The following is a 22,373-nucleotide window of genomic DNA, read 5'->3' as shown; positions in this document are numbered from 1 at the left end:
GGTTTGAAAAACTACTGAAATGGTCAAATAAGTAAAAGTTGTACCAGAATGAAAGACTGATGTAATACACAAAATGTACTGAGAGATGACTAAGAAATCAGCAAATGTCCTTTAAACAACTAAAGTGGGTAGTTGCTACATACACTGAATTTTCAAGGGTGGTAGCTTAACCCAAACGGTATAAGAAAAATAAGCACCAGAATCAAAATATTTTTATTGTCATTGTAACAAATACAACTAAATTTGGTGCAGTCCCTGTGGTGTAAATATATATACAAATATAATAACAAAAGGATAAGAAAGGGTAAGAAGAAATAAGGTAGAACACAAACATTCAACATAAGACCTTAATTGCACATGAAACACTACTGCAGAAGATGTCATCTATTGCATTTCTGCATTGGAGGTGATTAGGTGGCATTCAGTGCCCTAATAGCAGCAGGGTAGAAACTGTTATTCAGTCTATTAGTCTTTTTTTTGATGCTCCTATATCTTTTGCCTGATGGCAACAGTTGGAGCATGTCAGGAGCAGGGTGTGAGGAGTCTTTAAAGATGTTTTCCGCTTTCCTGAGGCAACGAGTTACAGGTAGTCGTTGAATTACGACCATGTTCGGTTCCGACAGATCAGCTGTAAATCAATCTGGACATAAGATAGACCAGTATAGTACTGTATAATAAGTCCCTTAAGTCATATTGTTGTACTTTTTCATCATCATTCTTAGCACATTGTGAAAATTTTCTTTTTTTGTTTATTATTTTTTCTTGTTTTGTTTCGTTATTACTGTTGCTAGCATGGGTGCCAAACCTTTAACAGCTACACATATCCTTTCTTTGTCTGTGTTACTTCATCAGTGTGAGCCTCTCTCAGTGTTCATTGTGTTAACTGTGAGAGGAGGAATTGTACCGGCAGAGTTTCAGCACTCATATGTTTAATTTTAACATTTCTTGCCTGTTAATAATAAACATTAACGGATAAAGAAGTTCAGTATGGTTGCATTACCCCTTCTTGGTGGTTAGCACAAAGCATCACATCGGATTCAAAGCCAGAATGCAACAGTATAGCGCATATGCTAAACACTGGTTACAATGGGATAACTTAAAGTCACAAGCTATTGCATTTATTTTCTTTCCTCCCTCATACTGTTCGATCACCTTCATTACTGTGTTGAGATCAATTTAATTTTTTCCTGTAGTTGTAAGACAAATGTAACTGCACATAGTCAAAACCGCCACAGATAATAAGCCAAGATTGTGATGAATGACTGATGGCATACAGAGCTTGCATGGCGAAAAATGTCATTTGCCCATGAGACGCTGTAGCAGTCATAAATCAAATGGACATAAGACTTATACTGTGGGTCATAAGTCAACGACTACCTGTATAATAAAATATAATTTTATTTTATATAAGTAATTTGGGTGTAAACCAATGATTCAATCAGAGTAAAATGTAAGCACTGATTGACACTGTATGTAAATTCAATAGTTTATAAAATGAACCTCTATACTTTGTTTCTCTGGCCAGTCACATCATGCTGTAATGGACTTCTGTAAATAATGCTTTCTGTTCAAGCATTTGTTGAACAGTAATAAACAATGCAATGAACAGCTTTCCTCCTTTCTGGTTTCTAACTTGAAGTGGTTTTGTCAAACTTGTGTTATTAGATGAGAAGATTCCTTCTTTAATTAAAGACTAGGGGGCTCAGCCCCCTGGTTGCTTTGCTCTGCATCTCCCAGGCGGGCACTATGCGCCAGTCACTTTGCGTCTCTGCCTCTTGAGTATGTGGATTTCACTTTCACCAAACAGCAAATCTTTTAATTCTCGCAGATACGCCTCTTCATTGGGAAGAAACACTACTACACTACGATGGCAACATGAATTACACGATCTACAAGTCTCCGACTTAATGTTTAAAGCCAAACAATATCTACATACTTCTGTCATATCACCTATGTCCATATATTCAATCTCTTTTCGCTGTTCAATTATTTTACAGAGTAATAATTTTCATTTGTTTGCACTAGTGCGATCTTCACTATCAGTTTTTTGAGACTTTTGAATTTTAGCACTTTCATAATCTCTGACCTCCTCTGCATGTGTATTGCGCCAACGTTTTTAAACCTTTTTATGACGTTCTACTTGGTCTTCTACTCTTTGTCTTTTATTTCCAACCCTGCTTGGAGCTGAGAGTGCAGGAACTGTGTCTGACAATAGCATTCACACAAATGAGAAGTGAGTGGACCATGGGTGTGGTTGTAAATGTTTAAGAGGAGGGCAGGACTTGTCAAAATCTCTTGGCAAACTCTCATCTCGCGGGACCTGAAATTATCTCAGAGAAAGTCTTGTCTCAGGATTTCCTTCTATAATAGAGAGATGTTGATTTCTACCACACTATTCTTTCAATCTTTAGCCATGTGATAAGAGTTTTTCTTTTCTTTTCAGCAATTCTGTTGTGCATTTGGGAGGGGCGGTTTTTGTTTGTTATGATATTTATTTTTATCAAGCTTCTGTAAAAAGCTAAATTTATCCCTTGGGACAAATAAAGTGCTATGTATCTATTGCAAATAAAACAATATCATTCAGTCAAGGTATACAACTGCCAAATGCTTAAGGTTTACTTAAGCTGAGAGAAATAAACTTTTGTTTGTAACGGACGGAGCAAGAGTATATGATGACTTTTGAAAGGATAGTAAAATTGGTCACTTAAGTTAGTCACTTGACTCGTGGCACTCAATGAAGTTTACTTTCTTTGTCCTATTTTTTTTTTTTAATAATATTTTTCAAATGAGCATGCATTAATTAATTATTCTGAATGAGTATGCAAATTGTTAAGTATTCTGGCATTCACTTAACAATTCATTAATCTGGGCACAAAAGACTGAGCTGCATACATGTTTTATTCTTAAAAATACATGCACTACTGTGTTTTATATGGGTGATAGGATAAATCTTGATTAAGAAATCTGTGAACGGTCTCACCCTTTTGATATTTTCTGATGTTCTTAACAATTCTCAATGGTCCAATAAACATCTGCAGCATACATCCCCTTCTTCAGCTGAGTTAGCCTGCTTTCCTCTGCTTGCCAACAGTTCAACTGTCTTACCTTGGGTGAGTACTGTGCTGCTTGTAAACATTATTCACCTCTTACCATGTTTACAACCAAGCAGTACCTTGGATCTAGCCACAAAGCCAGTATTCTTGCTGCATGTTGCTAGAACACTAAAACCCGCACCCTTCAACTCAACTGGTCTGTCCTCAGCTACTTCCCAACAGCTCAGTTGTCTAGCCACGAGGAGTACCGTGTTCTTTGAAATCCTGACTAACCCATTCCCTTGTGGACAAACAAGGCAGTACTTTAAACCAGGCAACACTACCATCATTATATACTACCATCACAACAGCACAAATAAGGTTATTTTCAGATGCCACTAGAAATGTTTATGTGTGTGTACGTGTTTGAATACACCCTTTAAATTAGTTGGCGTCCAGTTAAAAATGGGACCATTATCTTTTGTGTGTTGCTGTTGGCAACAGTGAAGAGACAAAACACAGTAAAGTTAAAGTCAACACTTTAGTATAAGAACATTTACTCAAATGCAGGAAAGCCACTTTAAAAGTTAAGTGTAAAAAATGTTCAAAAATTTCACTGAACTCCAGCTCAGTTTATGATACTATACTGAGACGTCTACTGGATAAATTAGGTTTTTAGCAAATTTTTGAAGGGCACATTTCTGGACAGTTTTAGTTTCTTAATATATTAAAAGGATGAATTTGGTATTTTTCAAGTCAAAGTTATTTCTTCACAAACGTAGTATATATCCATTAGCCATGCGAAGGTGTGTTCCAAAATCCAGTGTTTTCGATAAATTTTAAAAAATATCTTGCCTGCACTAACATTTAACTTTGGAATACACAGGGTACAGATATTGCTGGAAAATAAAAGCCTTACAACTTACAGAATATGTATATTTTTCGAGCCAACATAGTTGTCAAGAAAAGATCCACATCTTGGGATTAAGCACACATTTTAAAATAGCATATACAAGTTATTTTCGAAGAAAAAAAATAGACTCAACTTTAAAAGAAAACCATCTGTGCACACCACCTCAGCACTTACAGTCTTCTGCGAAAACCTTTCACCTCATGGAGAATGGTTTCCCCTGAAAAAACCAAATCACAGTAAATTGTTTGTGCAATGTGGTTATTGTTGTTTTGCTTCCATATTTATGTGACAACTCACACAAGCAAAAAGAAAACTTGTCCTTACACCCAGAAAAATAGTACTGTACCAGGAATATATGATAAAATGATTGTTTCCAGACTCCTTTTCTTGACACAAACATGCTCTGGAAACACAGAAGGCATGTTTTCTTTTATTAAAACTCAAAGACGACAATTTTGGCAAGTTTTAGACTTTTATTTAGTGGTGCTTCATGCCCCCATTGCCTCCATTTAAAGCATTGTTCAGGCAAGATACTTTTAAAAATTTATTGAAAATGCTGGACTTTGGAACTCAATTTCACATAGCAAATTCACAAACACCCTATTGTTGAAGAAACAACTTTGACTTGAAACTACTAATTACTAGTTCTTCAAGGTTCCTCTTTGAAGTGGGGGTATACAGTATTCTCATTATTATACTTGTATTCGGTTTTCTTTTTATACATCAATTTCTTCCAGTACTGGTATGCATGAGGCAGAGGTAATACCCACAATGCAAGATGTAACTATAGATGGGGTAGCAGTCTGATAGGCACACACTCACTTACATATCATAGGCCAGTTTAGGATCACTAATCAGTCCTAACATGTACCTCTCAACGATATGGGAGGAAACCTTTTTGAACTCATAAAAATTTACCTTGCTAAATCCATACAGTCAGTGGCTGGGCTGGGATTTAAACATATAACTCTCAAGCTGTTGCAAATAAATATATTTAGACACAAACATCTGCATTTTACTGAGATCTGGCATTTGGTTTATCATTAATTAGAAAAAATACTTGTACAGCTTTGAGAACTGTAAATTAGGTGGAGGATTAATTAATATACAAGTACAAACTGCCACAGGTACGGGAGGGTTTGGGTTGAACTGCAGCAGGTGTGGGCGAGTTTGGGTTTGATTTTCTACACCCATCCAAAACTCTATTATCGAATTTACATTATTGGAGCTTATCCTGTATGTGATACGTATGTTTTCTTTGTTGTAATACTTTTTAAAATTTTGCTTTACAACATGTATAGATCCAGGAATGGCATTTTGGAATATGAAATATTTCCATATTGTAAATATTTCTTATTGTGCATAGAATTCAAAATCTTAATTTCCCTCAGTCTTTACATGGATGTTACTTTTCAAATATATTCTATAAAATCTCAAAAAAATTGTTTATAAAGGTTTTTTTATACACTTTATTTAAATCAAACCTACATAGTAACGCATAAAAATGCCCAGACTGGGATTATGCCTGCTATGTAAAATGAATTAATCATTGCAGAATAGTACTGTTTGAGTAAGGTTTTTATTATTATTATAGCCCATCAGATACAATGCAGACAATCCAAATATAATGTAGTTTTAATACGTAACCTGCATGAGAGAAATATCTTTTAATAAAATAAAGAAACAAAATTAGCAGTCAATAGCAGCCTTGCACTTTGTTCATTTCTTTCTCCATAATAAGACCCTATAGTATACATGTTATCTACCTGAATGTGGTGTTTAAACCTATTAAAAACTTGACCTGTTAAACCTGTTTTGGTATAATAATAAATAAATATTTATAAAATATTTTATGTAATTGGCATCATTCTCATAAAGTAACTGAAAATTGTAATTGACATAAAATGAGTTTTCATTAAAGATCTCCAAATTATCACAGGGATGTTTTGAACATTTTAGGAAAAGTACAATGATTCGGGAATACCTGCATTACTTGTGTGACTAAAACATCTTGAGAAAGGCAAAAACAATACAAAGTGCATTTGAAAGAATTTACACAAAGTAAAAGTTCTAAAATGTTGGTTGACCACAAATTACACTTAAATGTCTTCGTAAGAAAACTGAATTGACAAAATTAGTCCTTTGTTAGCAGATCACCTAAATTAAATAAAAAACCTGAAATATACAGCTTTACACTTCATCTTGGTAAAGATGTTGCTTTACCACTACCCTTTATTTCTGCACAATTTAAGTCACTTAACATTCCTTTCTGGAACTGGTGATCAAACAATAAATCTTAAAAGTTAAAGTAGAAATATAGAGCAAAAAAGTCAGAAATAAAATGTAGAGATTTATGAAAATGAGACAAAGTATATCACAATGTTTACATCTCCTTCTGAGAACCACTGTTCCCAATAATGTAAAACCTGAAGCTGTACCATATGGCCAGTCACTGCATTGAAAGGGAACCTTGACAAATAGCAGCATTAGAACATGAAGATGACTTGTTATGGAAGCAACTGACAGACCAACACAATACTGGAGCATTGAGGAGAGTAAACACTCATCAGTTAACAACATCACAAGTCCTGCATAAAATAGTCCATTCTGTGTGTGAAAGGAAGCAATCCATTACTCAAAAACTGCTATTTTAAGGATTATTTGGAACATACCAAAAAGCATTAGAGTGTTAATGCTGTTTTGGAAGAAGTCCTTGTGATCAGATTGAGGCCACTGCTGAACTTTGGGCTGAAATTGTGCTGTCACGCATGGTGCAAACATGAAACAGATGACACCGTAACAAATACTCTCCATGCAGCAACATGCTGTGAGGACTGTTCTCATTTGCAAGACTATGTAACTTAAAGTCTGAGGTGGAAAGACCCAGAGAATCCAAATAGATAGTAAACACGTCCTTCATACAACTAGCAAGAACATCTGCCTGGTATATGGTCATCTATCATCAGAGGAAATTCCCCTGCATCTAAGAGCAGATGAAGATATTAAATGTGAACCTTAATACTAAAAAAGTATTTAAAAATGATGTCACTGACTTTTATTTGTTCTAGTCACATGAAATAAGGGAAGTCTCAATAAGTTCACAAACATCCATTCATTATCCAACCCGCTATATCCCAACTACAGGGTCATGGGGGTCTGCTGGAGCCAATCCCAGCCAACACAGGGCGCAAGGCAGGAAACAAACCCCAGGCAGGGCTTGCACATACACAAACACACACACACACCCCCCAAGCACACACTAGGAACAATTTAGAATCGCCAATGCACCTAACCTGCATGTCTTTGGACTGTGGGCGGAAACCAGAGTACCCGAAGGAAACCCACACAGACATGCAAACTTCATGCAGGGAGGACCCGGGAAGCGAACCCAGGTCTCCTAACTGCGAGGCAGCAGTGCTACCCACTGCGCCACCGTGTCGCCTCACAAACAAAATTACAATTTAAATGGAACACAAAGATTAATTTTTTATGTACCACATTGTTACAAAAATTACACTTGTATTATTTTTCAAATCTTTCAGAAGTTGCCCTTGCATGTGCGAAATGAGCATCTTATTGTGACAAGGCCAAAGTGGTAGGTACATATTTCCCAATGAAACAGTTTCAAATCGCTGTATAAAAGATAACCAGATGGCAGGCCAGGCCTGCATGGGGTTAGCACTTTCTATGAAAATTGTTCCTGGGTACTCCAGTTTTAAACCAAGATCCCAAAGACAGGCATGCTAGGGCTAAGTCAATTAGCAAGTCTAGACTGGCCTGGTGTGGGTATGGATATGTGTGTGTGTTCTGTGAAGGACTAGCACACTTTTCTTGTACTTTATATTTCTATTATATACCCCAAAACCCTGAATTAACTTGATTAATTAGGTTTGATTAAATTAGCATGGATAATACTGTAGGACCAATTTTCTAAAAAGAAAATTAAAGTATAACTTATTACACTTTCAAATTAAAGTCTGCTCTTAAATTACAACAATACAAATTCACCTGTGGTATGAACGGTGATATGCAATAATTTGTTCTACAAATTGTTCAGTCAATTTTCGTTTCATGTTTTGCAACCGTTGCCGTCAGGAAATTAGTTCCAATCTATGGACAATTAAATGGTTTCTTTAAAAGAAAAATGAATGGAATACGCTTCTTTTTGTGTGTATTTGAGAGGGGTTGAATTGATCCAAACATGCTTTTTCATAAAGTGTAAATAATTTTATACTTTGGTTATTCTGCTTATTTCCAGAGTAAAGACAATTGAGAGTGAATCTTCTTTTCATATTGTGGTGTTTTATTCAGTTCCTGCTGTTTCTACAGTTTTCATCATATATATGTTTCAAATTAATTCAAACTCAAAATAATGTGCTAACTAAATAAATTACTTGTGTAACGATGTGTATGTCATATACTGTGGATGAGAAAGATATACTGAGGGAAAGCAAGTATGCAAATTGCAATTGTGTTAGTCTGGTTTTTTTACAGGAGCAAAAATCATCATTTGGCTAATACAATTTTGAACTATAAATATTTATATTCTTTAGAACTGTTTTGGAATTGAGAGGGTGAAACAGTGCACAATTGTTTATAATCAAGTTTTGCTTTTACTCTTCATGAAGTCTGGTGTGTATTAGTTTTGCTTCCCAGGACAGTATTCCTATCCTATTCCCAATTATCATGATGATAGGGTTTTTATTTTAGAACATTATATTTTTTTTTGTAAAGACAGATTTGAATTTTGCAAATATCTGTAGTGTACTTGGAGGACACAGTATAATTCTTTCACAACATAACATTATACGTATATATTTTCTGGAAGAAAAAGATGTGGCCTTCACTTATATACTGTATACAGAACATGTACATTTCAGTAAGGTATAGTTATATGTTGATTTTTTTGAAAACAATAAAGGTGTAAAGGCTGTGAAAGAGTTCTCTTCTTTTTACCAACTAATTCAGAACTGTAAAGCGAGAAAAATTGATTGCAATTCATCTTTTTTTTTTTTCTTTTCTTCCTAGCCATCTGGGACTGCATTCTGTGTTGTCTTCATGATGTTTGAAAGTGTATTTAAAGTGCATGCTTTGGTAAAAATGTAGTTGGAATTTACAACATTATTGCGCTGGAATTTATTCTTACAAAATAGTCTCTTCACCAGATATATATTCTGAAAGAGCAATTCCTGGCCTCCATTTGGATATATAGTACACGTGCCTTCAGTAAAGCACGTTCATAATGTAGTCATTTATTTGAAAACAGTAAAATCTGAAAAAAAAATCCCTTTTTTTACTACTTCAAAACATTAAAACTAGAGCTGTTAGCTGTTATTGGTTACTGCTAATATTTAAACATTTATGCCAACAAGAGTAATATTGAAAGCAGATTTTATTTTAATAAAAATGTGAATTTTTAACTTACTGCACTATTATTGATTTACAACACAAAATGTACTCTCCAGGCATAAACATTCTAAAAGAGAAATATCTGCCCATCATTTTGATGTTTGGAACAGGATGTAAATCTGTAAAATGTGTGGTCTGTCAGATCGACATAGCAGAAAATGGTCAAAATTCAATTTAAAGTTTAATAAAATTAATAATAAACCACAATTAAATAAATAAATGAACAAATAAGAAACACAAAACAAATTTTACATTTAAAAATAGTTTTAAATATGGCCCTTTCAGGCACAAAAAGGCATAAATATATCTGAGTGTTCTAGGTGTGTCTATATTTTGTACCTATCATGTTCTGATCAAGTTATCAAAGGAATGATGAGATAATTATAATTGAATATTTTTTATTTTTAATACTTTACACATAATAAGCTTCACTTTAGAGATATTGTAAGAGTGTGTCAAAGATTTAGCCTATTAACTGTTTTGGGACCTTTAGATTGTATCAAATATGTAAGTACTGCATTAGGACATACCATTTATCTGTGAACTGACTGGTATAAATTGAAATAAAATGTAAATTCATTTTCTGTATTTTAAACTTCTCCTTTGTCATTTTAGTTGCCTGAAATGAATTGGCAGCATGCACTAAAGTCAATTCCATCAAGTTTGCTAAAATAAAGATGTCAAATATATATCATTCATTCATAACGGTAACTTATGGCTTTTCTTCCTTTATACAGTAGAATATTTATCCCAATGCCCTTACAGACAAGCAAATAAAATATACAGCACCTAAACTCATTCCTACTATGAGGTGCACCAACAGCCTTTCTTTTTGTACTGTAGCACACTGACACACTTTTCCATTTCATGGGAAATGCTAACTTGCAACTTCAAATTTGTATTTTGTTGCTAATGTTAACCCAGATTAGAAGTCAAAATACATAAAAACTGACAGAGCCACAGTAAATACAGCTGCATATTCAAATCATATCCACTCTTTGCAGGAGAACAGGTTTGAAAACCCAAGTTTTGCTTTTAAACCGATCATTTAATGAAACCAATGAGTGCAGACACAGCAGTTGTGTCTACTAACAGCACAACATGATCAAAAGCTATCATGAAGTAAGCTAAGCTACCAGTTTAATAAAATACAATACAATAGTAAGTCAGAGTTTTTTTAGTTTAATTTCTTAATACAATCACTCAGATTGTATTCAATAAATATATCCTTGACAGTTTAATGGGTTTCATGGAAGCAATACTAAGATGAAACAATGAAATAAAGTTGCAGAAGGATCCTGCTTTAAAAAACAAATTGTACAATGTAATCTGAGGTGATATTCAAAATATGACACTACGACTTAAAATTACGCAGTCATAGTATCTAAACAGCCTGCCATAACAAAGTTTCAGCGGTGTCACTATGTGAACAGGAAGATATTATGCAATTTAAAAATGCCCAGCAAGACAATCTAAAAAGTAAAAAAACAATATTGATAGACCTTATTTAAATGTATATATATTTTAAAAAGCATTAAATGCAATGTAGGAAATGGTTGTGGATTTTCATTATTTTTACAAATTTGCAGCAGAAGGCCTCTGCTAAATTTGTTTGCTAGAAACACTGACTGGACTAGCGAGTATTCACAGTTTATATACATTTCGATACAGCAGGAACTAAATTTTGGTACAGGACTCAGTTACCTGTTTGCAAGTTACTGTTCTAAACACAAGAATTTCAAATTATAACCAGTGTGAATCAAGTCAGGCAAACGATTACATAATCTCATTCAGTTTCTCCAATTATGATTTTGAGCAAGCAATAGACTTGACTTTCAATGGATACACTCACCTTATTAAACAAAATAATAACAGGATGATAGATAGATAGATAGATAGATAGATAGATAGATAGATAGATAGATAGATAGATAGATAGATAGATAGATAGATAGATAGATAGATAGATAGATAGATAGATAAAGACTGTACCTATACATATTCAGGACAATATAAATAATACGATTTTGGGCCTATTAGCAAATTAAACAGGAAAATGTTTTCTTGTTTATAAGTTTATGAGTTTCTCCAAACCACATTGCTTGTTTCAGATTGTGTTTGTAAATATACACCTGTGAGTGTGACATTTGTCACACATGTGCTCCTGGGGGTCATCTTCTTTGCTCTAACAGCAGCCTTAACAGCAAAAGAGACGGCGCCTCCTTTAAATACCATGTCGTGTATTTTCTTGAAGCTAGCTAGCCTAACAGAGCAGAGTCCCTTTTGGCATTTACGGGATTCAAACCGGCAACCTTTTGATTGCCAGTGCAGATCCCTAGCCTCAGAGCCACCACTCCGCCAGCATAAAATATGCTTGCTGAGCATCAATAATCAGTTAATTCTCTTTCATTAGTTAGAAAAAAGCACTGATTTTATATAGTCTCTCCCACTTATGCACTTCTCTGTCCTTTAGCAAGATTAGACTAATTCCATTAACCACACCCAGCTCTTTTATAGGTCTTCCGTTTCTGAGGTCCAGCACTTGGATTGTTTTTGATGGAGAGGGGTCTGCAAGACTTTTTTGATTGCCACATCCTAATTAATAGGATATCTGCACCTGAGAGTAAATGCTGAGCCCAGGACAAGTTGATGCAGAAACAGTCAATAGCTAATGTGGACACTGCATCACAAAAGAAGTTGTCATTGGGCGAACATAATTTTTAAATGATAAATGGTGCACAGATTTGTTTGTCAAGGATGCCAAGGGTTAGCAAGATTGTAGTTATGGTCACTTTACTCACCAACCAAGGCACCCAAGAGGACTTACACGAGAGTGTGGAATAGCGGGTCCGCGGCTCTGAACTAATGGCGCGTTTTTAATAAATAATCCGTTTAGACGTGTCAGTCTCCGTGGGTGTGCTTGCGCAACTGCAGGGAGTAGATCAAGTAATTGGGGCAAGACGCATCTGCATGTGAAGGTGCTATCATTCTTAATTGCTTCATCGGCTTCCTATGGTCTGTGATTGAGACGCTGTGCACACAGAGGCGTATAAGTATAGGCCAGGACAGGAGATAGGAGAAAAAAAAAAAAAACGAAAGAGAGAGAAAGGCTTGCAGAATGAGAGTGCGGCATTGGGGCAGAGAATGAGGACAAGCCAGCTGGCTAGAGAATGACAGGAGGCAGCGTGGTCTGGGGTCCCGCAACGGAGCAAGGGATCAGCAGTCTAGGGACAAGTCGTACCCACTGATGGTGTTGAGAAGTGGGTACAATCGAGGTGCAGTCTTCTCCAGGTATCCAAGGGGCATGGGCGTGAAGGATCATGACAGGACAACTGACCACGAGCGGTCTGGCAAATGACAACAGAGGCAGCAAAGACGGTGTTTGGGATTGAGAGGACTGCAACTGCTTAAGTCTCCCCAGCTGAACAAGCAATGGGAGAGCAGGAGGACTTGGAAGGAGTTGGACTCGGCTCATTTTATTCTCATTTTTAAACATTTGAATTTTTCACTGTTTTTGGATGGATTATTTATGAACTATGAAAACTGCACTTTGGACACAAACTATTTTGATTTGTATATAGTTAATAAAAGTACTGTTACACTTTGCACCATCCAGTTGCTTAGCATGTATTTTGTGTCCACTGGTCAGCTCATTGTTGCCCCGAGGCAACTTTGTAACTTTGTAGGAAGGACAGGGCAGACAGCATGGGCCCCACGAAACCCATTTAAACACTAACTACAAAGGCCCCCACTAGGGATGTTAGAATATGTATAGATATTTCCCCTCTGACAATGAAGCTTCATATAACTAAACAAACTCCTTGAACACTTCTACTTCATTTACTGAAGTATTACTGTATATACTCATAAGGACATTTAATAACTGCAAACTAGGCTTTGACTTTTTCTGGTTCAGCAATCCTATGATGGTTTGTACACTGCTTTTGCTAATGGCTATATTTATATGTACATATTAACAAAGCACTGCTGTTGAACTTTCAGTGAAGCTGATGTTTTTTTTTTTTCCAAGTTAGTGCATTAGTCTAATTTTTGATACTGCATTCTCAGGGTAACCTGTAAATACTATCTTATGTTGTTTAAAAAATATGAAGGAAGAAGCTATTAATTACACATATAACACTAATGGAGGCACTGCTAATGTAAAAATAATGAATATATGCAAGGTCTAGCTGAAAAGGTGCCTAAGTTTATTTCCTTAACTACCAAGGGCCTTGCCCTTGAGGTGTGTGTGAGTAATAAGACTCTGACCCAAAAAAACTGTCAAAAATAAATAAAAGTGAAAAAAAACTGGCAAGTTTATTTAAAAAACAAGGCAAGAAAAGAATAATAAAGTCATAAACATGATACTACTAAAGTTTAAACAAAGGCAAAACACTACACAAAATGGTTTTCAGTGTTAGACCACTAAACACAGTGTCACTTCTACACTGTTATTTCCCTTGAACCTCCCCTATCATGTGACTTTTACATTGTGTTGATAGACCAGGCATGTCAAACTCACTGCCATAGGTGGGCCGCTTTGACTGCCATACGTGAGTCATCAGGCTGCACTGTAACAAATACTATTATACTATTATACAAAGTTACTGTAGCTTTCTTTCCAATACTGAAAACTTAAAAAAATGTAACACTTAAAGTTTAAAGAAAAGCAATTTATTTCCATACACTCTCCGTACAACAGCGTACAATTAGAGTCTTAGCCTCTTAGCTAGGTCCTTATATTATTATACACTCACCTAAAGGATTATTAGGAACACCATACTAATACGGTGTTTGACCCCCTTTCGCCTTCAGAACTGCCTTAATTCTACGTGGCATTGATTCAACAAGGTGCTGAAAGCATTCTTTAGAAATGTTGGTCCATATTGATAGGATAGCATCTTTCAGTTGATGGAGATTTGTGGGATGCACATCCAGGACACAAAGCTCCCGTTCCACCACATCCCAAAGATGCTCTATTGGGTTGAGATCTGGTGACTTTTAGTACAGTGAACTCATTGTCATGTTCAAGAAACCAATTTGAAATGATTCGAGCTTTGTGACATGGTGCATCATCCTGCTGGAAGTAGCCATCAGAGGATGGGTACATGGTGGTCATGAAGGGATGGACATGGTCAGAAACAATGCTCATGTAGCCCGTGGCATTTAAACGATGCCCAATTGGCACTACGGGGCCTAAAGTGTGCCAAGAAAACATCCCCCACACCATTACACCACCACCACCAGCCTGCACAGTGGTAACAAGGCATGATGGATCCATGTTCTCATTCTGTTTACGCCAAATTCTGACTCTACCATTTGAATGTCTCAACAGAAATCGAGACTCATCAGACCAGGCAACATTTTTCCAGTCTTCAACTGTCCAATTTTGGTGAGCTCGTGCAAATTGTAGCCCCTTTTTCCTATTTGTAGTGGAGATGAGTGGTACCCAGTGGGGTCTTCTGCTGTTGTAGCCCATCCGCCTCAAGGTTGTGCGTGTTGTGGCTTCACAAATGCTTTGCTGCATACCTCGGTTGTAATGAGTGGTTATTTCAGTCAAAGTTGCTCTTCCATCAGCTTGAATCAGTCGGCCCATTCTCCTCTGACCTCTAGCATCAACAAGGCATTTTCGCCCACAGGACTGCCGCATACTGGATGTTTATCCCTTTTCACACCATTCTTTGTAAACCCTAGAAATGGTTGTGCGTGAAAATCCCAGTAACTGAGCAGATTGTGAAATACTCAGACCGGCCCGTCTGGCACCAACAACCATGCCACGCTCAAAATTGCTTAAATCACCTTTCTTTCCCATTCTGACGTTCAGTTTGGAGTTCAGGAGATTGTCTTGACCAGGACCACGCCCCTAAATGCATTGAAGCAACTGCCATGTGATTGGTTGATTAGATAATTGCATTAATGAGAAATTGAACAGGTGTTCCTAATAATCCTTTAGGTGAGTGTATTATATTCATTATATTATATTCATTGCTTATATAGGAGTCTTACAGTCTGAGATGTATTTCTTTTGTCCGGACACTTGGCATCTCTTGTTAGTAACCAGTTTGTCAATATAAGGCTTGAAATCTTGTGCAGCTGCAACTTTTATGAGGGATGAAAGGTGTTCGGCAGTAAGTCTTGAGTGATGTGGGGTTTTGGTAGTTTTCATTAACTAAAGCAATTGCTCACAACGGTAAGTGCTTCTGAACATAGACAGTACTCTCGATGCCAGCTTACAGATCTGCACATACGAGGGTGGCAGGTAAGCATACAAGCCTGGCACACCAACTTCGTTGTATTTTGCCTTCAAAATAGAATCTGGCTGCAGTTCAATCAATTCCATTTGGATATTCTCAGGTGCATTCTCAATGTTGTAAGAGAACAGCGCAAAATCCCGTTCATGTGAACTGAAATCACGAAAACACTCACTGAATTCATTGCTCAGTAATTCAAGTTGGAAAACAAATCCTCCAAAAATCAAATTTTACTTTACTTCAAAGTTTATATTGTAAAATAAGCCGATATGCAAAAAGCCACCTGACCTACACTAATTTTACAAACTCAATATCGCAAAAATATGTTAATAAACAACTCACCAACTTCTCGCGTCCACTTCAGATCTTCAGCTGTAGTCTGCACTGTTCGATACAATACTAGCACAACATTACATAAAACTAGAGCAAAAAAAAGTGAAAATATGCGGGCTATTACTGCTTGTGATGGTCAGTTCTGCCCAGTGGCCAGTCTCAGCAGCCCAGCCAGTAGTGTAGCCTAGAAGGGGTGGCTCTAGGCTCGTGGTGGCCCTGGGCAGAGAAAGAATCGGTGGCCCCTTCGCTCGCCAATGTCAATATGGTATCTTGTGCACTGCGGATGGCCACGTTCATTGCAGACACTGCATAGCCGCCTCGTGCTCACGACACGCTTCTATATGCGCATGTCCGTAACATGAAAACCAAGTAGCGGCCCATGATATTCTCATTACGACAGAACGTTATAATTTTACATATAGCTTACTGCTCCGACATTAGTAAATACAGCGTACTAATTAACAAGAAACACAATGTTTTTCGGCCACATTGCCGTCAGCTATGACGTTATTTTCTGTTTCTGTTTTATATTCAATATAAATTGGCGTGGCGACCCTGTGCAGGTGCACATTTTGCACATGCCTAAGGCCGCCCCTGCTTCCCGCTGCTGCAGCCTAGCACTTCAGTTGTGATGTTGCGGCTCATTAACTTTGGTCAAGGCTAGTGGCTATACTAGCAGATGATGTTTCCGGTACCGTAATGCCATGGGAAAACGTGCTTTTGTCAGAAGGCAGAAGTAAGAAAAGTCAATAAGTAATGCCGAAGATGCATAATGATTCAATCACAAATGATAGTAATCATTTTGTACAAGTTCAATGCTAACTAGGATCTGTCATGCGGGCTGCACAGATTTCTGTTGCGGGCCGCATGTTTGACATGCCTGTGATAGACAACAGAGGCAGATGAGTGGAGTTTGGAATGGGTCAGAGAAGTATTAGAAGAACTAGATGCCAAGCATTTTTGTTGATTTGATTGTGTGCATGTAAAAGAGTTTGCTGCCTGTTGTTCTGGATGCATCTACTCTTCCACGTGGTGTCTGGTTTTAGAAACTATAAGCCTAATACAAATGAAAGCTAGATAAACCATCCCTAAGCAAGCAATAAGGATATGGAAAGAAAATAATGCATTACCAAACTACTTTTGCAAAAGATGATTACCACCAAAGGGTCAAATAAGCCACTTACTACATATAGTACAATTAGCAAGTGCATTTTCAGAATGTTTAAGAGCAAGCTTAATAATATTTTATTAGAAGCATGGGGCCACTAAATGCAGAGATGTGATTTATATTAAACTATATAGTTAAATATGTTCATATTTAAAATCATAATAAAACTGCACACCCTTATAGAGGATGTTGCAAAAGTTAACACATATTACTGCATCATAAATCAAAAAAATGCATTTATCTGTCATCAGTATAAGTACTAGAAAAGAAAGTAACAGCCAGCAAATCTATATTTAATGATAGGTGCAACTAAATGACTGCTCCTATTGTTTAACATTTTTGGTAAACTTATGTAGTAGTGGATGTGTTATCACATGTTGTTCAGACTACAAGCTGTCTAAAACTTCTTATTCTGTCTACCATATCATTAATTAGTCTGCATTAACTACATGCAGTTTTTTTCAGACATAAATAAAAATGTAGAACCTTTACTTAATTGTCCTAGACAAACTACACACAGTTTCTTTTCTCAACCTCATGACCAGTTTAGAAACTTTACCATTCAGATTGTTCAAACCTTTGAAAGAAAGATGTTACACTATACATGCTTTGACATAATACATGTCATATATTACAACTTGCAGACTAGCCAATCTGGAAAAAAATCCTTCTTGCCTGGCAATTGCAAATAATAAAGCTAACAAATATATAGCTTCTGCCAGTTGATATTTTTTTTTTTGTTAAATAAATAATGACAAGTGGGATATGTTGTGTGTTGTCACCAGGTTAAATGTATCTAATTACTGTGCTTAATAAGGACTGAAAGAATGTAATTAATGTTGTGGTATTTAAAACCATACAACTGAAACAAGGTGTACTTTTATAAGACTGTTACATAGTATACAGTATATTGTGTATTCTGCAGGTATAGTATTATCTTTCTGTTTTTATTTCAGAAGTTTGAAATCTCATCACATCCACACATTACCATTAGAGAATGTTTATTTTCAATATTTTTTATCTAATAAGTAAAATTACAGTTGGCTTCTTATCTAGTTTTGGAAATAGATTCAACAATTTGAAGCCTTGACAATTGAACAATTCAGTGATTTACAGTAGACATGTACATTTTACTTGAAGTAAAACAAATGAAATTAGAATGTTAGTACAATTTTGATAACAGTGAGCATTTCAGCCTAGCCTTTTCACATAATTTCTCCAACATAACAGAAAGTCCCCAAAATGTTGCTGTCAACTCCATTACTTGTTAAATTATTCCTTGTGCTCTTAGCATAAGAAAAACTTCCTAACATTTGTGAAGGATTTTCCTTTAGCAAGTTTCAATGTCCAGGTGTTCTTACTGAAGAACGAATTTTAAAAGCATACTAATTTCCTTCATAATACTAAACACTTCAATCATGCAACCTCTTTATTTCTGTTTGCTAAAGCTGAAAAGTTCAACTATGTACAAAGTTCTATACAATGTTACATGTAATTAGCTTTCTTAATTGCCTCTGTACACTGTCTGGTTATGGATGATCAAGAGTCCACTATGACTCCTAGGTCCTTCCCATAAGGTGTACTTTAAAATTTCAAATCTCCCCCGGAGTATCAAATCTAACATTTTTGTGTAATACTTTGAATTTGTTTATGTTAAGTTCCAATTGACACAAGTATACCAAATCTGAATTCTGTCAAGAACCGTTTGAAATGATTTGGCGGATTCAAAATGATCTACCATCCCTCCCAATTTGGAATCATTTGCTACAAACTAAACAAGGTTATTATTTATATGATCAATATCATTTACATATATTATATCCTGAAGTGTACCCTTTTTAACACCACCCAATTCAGAAGAAATACCTCATACCATAACTCTGTGCTTCCTGACTTTAAGCCATTTTTACACTCATCTACACACTGTGCACTGAACTTCCATTACTTAGTTTTATTATAGGCCTATATATGCAACCTTATCGAATTAAGATACATTATATAATGTGCATGTCTCAGAACATATTCTTTTGTTTCTTCCAAAGCCCTCACTGACTCACTCACTCACTCATTGACTCACTCATCACTAATTCTTAAACTTCCTGTGTAGGTAGAAGGCTGAAATTTGGTAGGCTTATTCCTTACAGCTTACTTACAAAAGTTAAGCAGGTTTCTTTTCGAAATTCTACATGTAACAGTCATAACGGTCGAGAACATCCACCATGTTGAACTTTCTTATTTATGGCCCCATCTTCACAAAATTTGGTAGGCGGCTTCCCTGCGCTAACCAAAACCAATGTACATACTTATTTCGATGGTATGACGCCACTGTTGGCCGCCATATTGAACTTTCCAACGTCTCTAATTTTCCAACTTCCCGTGTAGGTAGAAGGCTGACCCCATCTTCACGAAATTTGGTAGGTGGCTTCCCTGCGCTAACAAAAACCGATGTACGTACTTATTTCAGTGGTATGATGCCACTGTCAGCCGCCATATTGAAGTTTCCAATGTCACTAATTCTCCAACTTCCTGTGTAGGTAGAAGGCTGAAATTTGGCAGGCTCATTCCTTACAGCTTACTTACAAAAGTTAGGCAGGTTTCATTTCAAAATTCTACGCGTAACAGTCAACAACGTCTGCCATGTTGAACTTTCTTATTCAAGGCCCCATCTTCACGAAATTTGGTAGGCGGCTTCCCTGCGCTAACTGAAACCAATGTACATACTTATTTCGGTGGTATGACGCCACTGTCAGCCGCCATATTGAACTTTCCAAAGTCACTAATTCTCCAACTTCCCGTGTAGGTAGAAGGCTGAAATTTGGTACTTATTTCGGTGGTATGATGCTACTGTTGGCCGCCATATTGAACTTTTTAACGGTCTTTTTACTTATGGGCCCATCTTCAAGAAATTTGGTACACGGGTTCCCAACGCTAACTGAATCCTACTTACGTACATATATACGTCCATAGCTTGCAGCTCGGTCACCGTGTGAGGCGGCGTTGGGTTCCCCATCCAAATGCCTCCCACGTTGTTGGCTGCCTGCCTATATAAGGCCGTCCGTCGTTCCAGTCTCTACATTCCCTTCCTTGCTACACTACGGGATTCACGTCTCCCTGCTGATAACTACAGCCTTTTTATTTAATCCACGGCTTCTCCGCTGTTTTATTGTTCATTTATTACGATTATAGTTATCGTTTAGGTATTTTAGATTTACTTTACATTGTTCAGGTACCCATTTCCTTTATCATTCCAACCGTAATCCCATTAATATGTCTATCGAGGTGATCACCATCGATCAAAGAACTGTCACTTACCGAGTGGTTTCCATGCCCAGAGATGGCACCTGCCTTTTCCATTCTCTTTGTTACATATTGCACGGCCATATCAGGCTCACTCTTGATATCCGGAGGAACATTGTGTCTTATGTATTGAATGACTGGGACAGGTTCAAGGTGTGGACTGATGACGGTACAGGAGATAATTATACTACACAGGAGCACTAGAAGAGTGAAATGCTTAAGCCCTTCACCTATGCATCTGCATGTGAGTTGATGGCTGCCGCTGAATTGTTCGGTTGTCGCTTTCAAGTGTACCGAAATGGCCAAATATTTTACACCTTTGGACAACCGCCAATGCCTCTTAAACATCCTAGATTGACAGGTGACGATTTCAGTAGTGGACACTTTGATGTTTATGAATGTTTAAACTCTCAAAAGCTGCATGTGAAGTTATCGATGAAACCGGTTGTATACAATGCTTCACAGATGCCGAATGTCTCTTCAACACAAGTCCTACAAATACTGTCGCAACTGAAACAAACCATGAAACGCAAACCGATTATGACAGCAGCAATCCAAGCTGTGAGATTTGAAACAAGATTACTCTTCACATGGCCAACTGTACGTTGCATGCTCAAGAGTAAGCTCAGCGCACAGCTTGGTCATATTACAACCAGAGGGCCGAACTCACAATGAGGTATACAAAGAGATTTTTTAACAAATAACTATTGGTATATTTTCCCTCAGTTTAAAAAAGGTTTAATTTTCTTCTTAATAAAAATTTTAAGGCAGTACTTCGCCGCTGCAAAGCGCGGGTATTTTGCTAATTTCAGTATACATGTGAAACACAGTCTCTTGTGAACATGAACAAGCCACTAGCTGAAATACACATGAAATGTATATATTCCAAATAATGATGTATTATTTACCCTATACAATTCCAGACACTTAACTCCCAAATGAAGAGACTTCAGCTCTGAGAATTTTGTGTCTTACTTGACTTCATCTGCCTCGGTGGTGGATGAGTGAGCAGGCTGCCTGCTGCTTGTGCTGATTGACACATTTGCAAACAAAGACAGTGATGAGGAGATCTGAGGGAATTTAAGGTGGAATGGCATAATGAATATTTTCATAGGGATTCTAATGTTAAACCTTGTTTTAGCCTTTGCAGGTTCTCTCCACATTCCCTGCTCTCCCTGGCAGTATGTAACTGAGCTGATCACCTCCTTGTCGGGACTTTTTGTCATGTGCCTGCATTTTTGCTTTTCCCAAACTTTTGCTAAAGTTCTAATTAAATACACAATTAAAACCAATGCTATTTTTCCCTGTAAAATATAGTTATAGTCTTAAAACCTACATCTTATTTAAATAAAACCCTTAAAGTAAATTAATCTTATTTAGCAAACTGAAAAAAATCTAGATTTTACCCTCATTACAAGTAGTATGAATGAACCCTGCATTATTTAAAACTTGTGGTCCTTAAACAGGTAAGAGGGCAGATATGAAATACGGGCAAAAGTGTCTGACCACATCTCTCAGCATGCTTTATCCATGGTCAAACATTTACCTCTATTAACTGCTTTGCTCATTTTATTATTGCCTATTTCAACTTAAATAAACTTAAAGTATCTTTTCAAAGTAGGATTTTCAGGCATTATAATTTATTAAAGTTTTCTATAAGCAAGTAAACCTCTTATCAGGTTGGAGTCCTGCATTAGAGGCACAGCATGGCCAATTATTCCTCAGGGTGATAAATGATGTAGGTGCAATGCATAATGAGATCATTGCACAATTATTGCCTAAAGTACTCTAACTTTTTAAAACAGGCTCTCATTTGTAGATAATGGTGTTGGATACTAGCACAGCCTTTTCACATTTGTCAAGTAAGTATCATGTAATATGTTTACCTTTGTTATGAACAAATTGTTTAGTAAATGCCAGTGTGTTCAATGCCTATATAAACTCTTGGATGTCAAAATGGGAAAACAGAT

At 36.6% G+C, this 22,373-nt stretch overlaps 1 protein-coding gene across 4 annotated transcripts in view; it reads right to left on the bottom strand.

Annotated features, from left to right (window-relative positions):
* Positions 1–22,373, bottom strand: part of spidr (scaffold protein involved in DNA repair) — a 384,626-nt gene that overhangs the window by 257,196 nt on the left and 105,057 nt on the right. The window lies entirely within an intron of this gene.

Source organism: Polypterus senegalus, chromosome 5, assembly GCF_016835505.1.
Source record: "Polypterus senegalus isolate Bchr_013 chromosome 5, ASM1683550v1, whole genome shotgun sequence".
Taxonomy (NCBI): Eukaryota; Metazoa; Chordata; class Cladistia; order Polypteriformes; family Polypteridae; genus Polypterus; species Polypterus senegalus.
This window is presented reverse-complemented; position numbering and strand designations above follow the sequence as displayed.